Source organism: Cibotium barometz, chromosome 62, assembly GCF_041138505.1.
Source record: "Cibotium barometz isolate CiBa-2024 chromosome 62, ASM4113850v1, whole genome shotgun sequence".
In the NCBI taxonomy this organism is placed as follows: Eukaryota; Viridiplantae; Streptophyta; class Polypodiopsida; order Cyatheales; family Cibotiaceae; genus Cibotium; species Cibotium barometz.
Genome location: NC_141107.1, coordinates 21,255,133 through 21,260,813, shown reverse-complemented (window position 1 = coordinate 21,260,813; position 5,681 = coordinate 21,255,133). Strand labels below are relative to the sequence as shown.

At 41.8% G+C, this 5,681-nt stretch overlaps 1 pseudogene; it reads right to left on the bottom strand.

The window, feature by feature from the left end:
• Window positions 1-583: 583 nt before the first annotated feature.
• LOC147604240 (putative polyol transporter 4 pseudogene) lies at window positions 584-2,101 on the bottom strand (annotated as a pseudogene).
• Window positions 2,102-5,681: the final 3,580 nt, after the last annotated feature.

Sequence of the window (5,681 nt, the reverse complement as noted above, 5' to 3'; positions counted from 1 at the left end):
ATGTCCATGTGTGCGTTCTTTGAGGTGCATTAGTGTTTTACTTGGGCCGTGAGGTGCAAGGTATGAATCAATTGTGTAAAGTTTAAGGTGTTCACTATACTATAAGTATTTACCCCCAAAAAGCCAAGCCCCCTCCCCTCCTCTCTATCCCCCCCTCTCCAGCTTCCTCCCTCCCCCATCCCCACTCGCACCCCCTCCCCCCACACCACACACACCTCCCTTGCCAAGGGCATATGCACTTAATCCTCTCTCTCTCTCTCTCCACACACACACACCATTTACATACTCTTAGCCATGTATAATATTGTTGAAGTACACATTATAAATGTAAGTAACAACCATTTCTTCAAATACTAGACACGTTTCAATTAGCTCAAAATAGCCAAGCATTGAACAGTATTTCATAACTCAAAGAAGTTTCAAAGATCAATGGTACTTTGCATATCAAAACAGTAGGGTCCCATAAAAGGAGCCATGTTAAGTCCATCTTGAATTACATTACAAATAAATATAGTATAAATGAGCTAAGGGGGAACTAAAGGTGCACATATAAAATAATAATAATAATGATGATGACCATGATTTATTTGTGAGAGCTAAGGGGGGTTTCAAGATCTGCTGTGCTCTTGGTGGTGTGAACGAGATCTCCGCCACTGCTGTTTGCGCCGAGCTCTTCAAGGGTCTTGCCCTTGGTCTCGGGCACAACGAATATTATGAAGAAGACGGACAAGAGGGTGAAGAGCCCAAAGAGGCCAAAGGTGCCTGCAGGCGTCATGGCCTGGGAGATGCTGAGGAAGGTGAGAGCCACAGTGCCGCTCACCGCCCTGTTGACAAACATGGACCAACCGAGGGCCTTGGACCTGTGCTTGAGTGGGAAAACCTCTGAAGATATCACATAGGCGATCGGCCCCCAGCCCATGGAGAAGAAAGCCACATACGCGCATATTGCCACCACTATCACCACCGCCCCCTCCAGCGACACTCTCGCCTGCAGCGCCACCACCGTCGGATCCACGTTGATCCCCAGCACCACGAAGGTGGTGCACACCACTATCAGACAGCCTATTATGCCTCCCGAGCTCAACAACAATAGCTTCTTTCTCCCAACCCGGTCTAGCGTGAAGGTGGCCACAAGCACAAACACTAGCTTCACCAGCCCCACTCCCAGCGTCGCCCCCAGCATGCCCAGCCTGCTCTTCACCCCCGCCACCTTGAAGACGACAGGGCTGTAGTACACCGTTGCCTCTATTCCGGCAGCTTGCTGAAAGAAGTTGATGCCCAGCGCCACGACGTACATCTTGGCTAGCGATCTGAAGCTCGGAGAGTGGCAGAGCCGCATTAGATTGTCGTATTTGAGGTTGCTCCACTTGAAGCCGGAGCCTCGCTCCAGCTCATTAGCGGCGATGATCTCCTCCAGCCGTTTCTTTGTTTCGTTTCCGACGTCTTCGGCGCAGACGGTCTTCTCCAAGACTTGCATGGCTTCGTCGTTCCGGCCGCGCATGACCAGCCAGCGGGGAGACTCTGGCAGGATAAAGATGGTGCCCAGGCCCAGAACGATGGCCGGGAGGGCGCCGACGCCCAGCATGAATCGCCAGTTATACTTAGGGTCCAGGAACTGAAAGGCGAAGCCGACTATGTAGCCCAGCAAGATGCCGACGTCCACGAAAATTTCCGTGAACGACACCAGAAAGCCTCTAACTCTGGCCGGAGAAATCTCCGCCGAGTAGAGGGGCGCTATCATCATAGCGAATCCGACGCCAATTCCCGTCAGCACCCGCCCCACCATCAGCAAAGCAAAGTTGGGCGCCACCGCCAGAATCACCGCCCCGACAAAAAACACTATGGCGGCGAAGCCTAATGTGCCTCTCCTACCAAAGCAGTTTGCAAAGAAACCAGCTCCGACGGCGCCGAAAGCCGCCACCAAATTCAAAGAACCCACGACCATCTCCTCACTGAGCACACTGAGCTTCAAATCCTCCGTTATGAACAGGATAGCTCCGCTCATAATCCCAACATCATACCCCATCAGCATGGCGCTCAATGTCGTCAACAGAACACAGCACCATGTGTGGAACTTCAAGCTGCTTCTCCCTCCCGCCATCTTCTTCCCTTCTTCGTTTAGTCACGTAAAAACAGATCACCTTTCCGGCTAACCTCATAAAATGGCCTTGGCCTTGCATGAAAACAGGTCAGTGTTCATGCAAAAGGAGACCGTTGCATGCGTTTATAGTAAACAACTTTTTAATCCCCGGCTATTCTCACTCTCCGCGGCTAGAAACCGTGCCTTTTTGGGGAATCGCTTATCCGCATCTTGGCTTTCCCTTATTTTTCCCTATCCATTAAAAATATTTGAAATTATTTTCAATTCGATATATGTGTGTGTGTAGAGAGAAGAAGAAGAAGAAATGTTTTTACGAGAGAGAGAATCTCGCTATAAACAAAAAAACACTAGTATTTTACTATCCTAATAAATAAGAAAAAAATAGAGATAATTTCCATTACCTTGAAAATGCCAATATAAAAAGAAATTCTCTAGATACACACACATACATATATATATGTATATGTGTATATATATATGTTATATATACACACACATGTGCATGTGTGTGTATATATATATCTTATATATACACACACATGTGCATGTGTGTGTATACTGTATGTGTGTGTGTGTGTGTATATATATATATATACATGTACGTATGTATGTATGTTTGTGTGTGTACCATTAGGGCCAAAAACGTCTCAAAATGGGCTGTGTAAGGAATTTCGCTAACTTGCTAATTAGTAGAATGTTGACGGTCAAAACGGCTCCAAATTTAGCCGTTTTGGGTATTTAAAGCGTATCTATCTGACTGAATACGTATCTAAGTGCATATTTTAAAATCTTAAAAAATAGATCGTTTTCATGCTACTCTTTAATGGCTCGTCTCGAAATTTGTCCTCTTTTAGTGACTACGCGGCAAAATGACCATTCTCTCCAAACGCGCTCTTATCTATTCTCCAAAAAAATTTCACTCCTCTGCTTCTCTAAAAATTTCACAAGCTACATCTTATTCTCATTCTTCTGTGTCTCTCATGATCTAATAGCTCTGCTTATACTTTTTGCTCGGTTAGTAATGAGTGATACATCTAATCGAAAGTTTCATTTGAACATCAAGCTCAACCACGAGTATGCAACTACACGGAGTGTCTACCAAAGATCCCTATCATGTGCAAATGAAGCTCAACATCTTCGCAACGAAGGAAAGAAGCATATTGACCTATGGACAGATGGAAGTCTATATCCACCGGATCCCAAAACAGGAAGGTATCCTTCTTTTCACACACCACATGATTTGATTAGATTTGTTGGTGATGGGGAGGATGGCTTACTTGGTTATAGTTCAAGACTATCTCAATCACATATTAATTATGCAGAATATACTACATATCTTCAAAATACTTCATCTTTGAATGCAACAAAAATTTTAGAACTTGAAAACGAAATAGTGTCTTTGAAACAAGAAAATGATCAATTGAAATCCTTAAAAGAAACTCCAATAGGATTAAGAGCACGAGTAAAACGAATGCGGGATGTAGTTAACTTAACAGAGAGATCTGGACAAAGAAAAAAAAGGTTAAAACTTGTAAGAGATCATGTTACTAACCTTCTAGGATTTGACATGTCTAATGCTCAGGAAAGGGTGAGATTTTTGAATGAGCTTCTGAATAGGTCGGATATCTTGAAACTATTAGAACTTCCTGAAAATCAAACTCAAAAAAAACTGGTCTTTCAACATCTATTAAAAGATATGGACTTATTAGTCCAGCCTTCCCAAATGCAAGAAGTTTGTGACACAGTGGGAGTGAGTAGAAAGGGATACAGAGCCATCTCTAAAACCTGGTTCAGGGTCCTTAAGTATTACAAAATCAAAGCTTTTGGGTTGCCTAGACCTCACAATGTTGGAAAATATAGAACTATGTTAAATGAGGAAATTTCTAAACATTTCGGAGAGTATTTCCATATTGAGGGAACAATGCCATATGAGAGACGTTTATAATAATACAACGTTTATAATAATATTTGGATGAACATTAGAAAAGTCCAATCTTTTATGGTGAGATATTACAACATAAGAGAAATAGATTGTGAAGGAAAACTTGTATTTGTTTTAAAATTAGATGAAGCTCAAATCCAAAAGTGTCAAAAAATGGAAAGAATATCTATATCCCTAATGAATAAAGCATTGGACTATAGTCAGGGTAAGCTTGATTCTCCATACCACAAAACTCAATCAGAAATGGAGCTATGGTGGATTGGATCAGCTCAGGTACCAGTAGAGAGTCATGAAACATTAAAGTGGCTCTTCTCAAAAACAGACATTCCTTCAGTTATTCAGAGCCAGAATACAGGTAAACACCTACATGTTGATGACATAGGTGATTTCATTGTGGAATGGCATTTGAGTGCCGACCTCAAGGCGTTGAAGTGTATGTTTGGTGTATGTGGAGGAGCAAATACCAAATATCCATGTCTTTATTGCATGGCAAGCACAGGGACAAAAGAATGGCTTGCAGAAAATGAGATTGGAAAACCACCATCCAGAAATAATGTGAATGTTGTCGATTATCCAACTTCTGTTAAAATATGGGATCCAATTCTACCAATACATTTGAAAAATGTGCATATATGTACACTGCATGCAGAGATAAGAATCTTGGACAAATTGCTCAGACTTCATCTGGACTATGCATATTCTATTAAGCCGACTAAACTTGCAGATGAGTGCATAGAAAAGTGCGAAGCCTTGCTCTCTCAAATGGGTTTTCATGGTGGGGAAGTGCATCTTAAAAAAGATCCTGTTCTTTCTGGAGGTACAGGTGATGTTCTGCAAGATGTTTCAATGGGAGGAGCAAAAGCGAGAAGATTTTTGAGCAACCATGACACCAAACAAGTCAACGCAATGTGGAACTGTTGGAAACAGCTGTGTGTCATCACCACAAATGTCAAAAGTAGACCAGATGTAGCCAACAAACGTATGGAAGTTTGGAAAAAACTCGACAATTTTTTCAAAGTCCTTAGACGACAAGTTGGTTTAAATACTTATGCAGATGATTTCAAAAACGCAATAAAGCTTTTGATCAAAGCTATCACAGATGCCTGGGGAGAAAAAGACATAACTTATTACTTGGTGAGTATTCAGACTTATCAAAACAGTTATAAATTGGTGTGTCCAAACTTATTACTTGAAATTTCTTAAATGTACTAACAAAAATTTTCTTTGTAGCATATTCTTTACTTGCATGGACCATATTTTGCTACAGAAGGACCACTTGCAACATGGAATACACAAGGAATGGAAAAGTCTCATTATCAAGCGAGAACTTCCTTTTTTAGATGTACCCGAAGAGGAGGAGGTGGACAAAGAAGAAGCAATGCACTAAACGAATTATTCAATTGGTTCTACAGGAGGCAATTACAAAGGATGAGATCAAAGACCCAGCAATCTGAAACTACACCAACACCTCAAGAAAGAGACTAATGATTACTAACACATTTGTACCTCTAACAAAAAGTTTTGCTGAAATAAAGTTGGTTCTTGCAAAATATTGTGTACATTAGTATTTGATTCTCTTGGGACTACTTGGCATGTCACCTCTGTATCTCAAAAATTTTCTCCTTCTATAACCTCCAA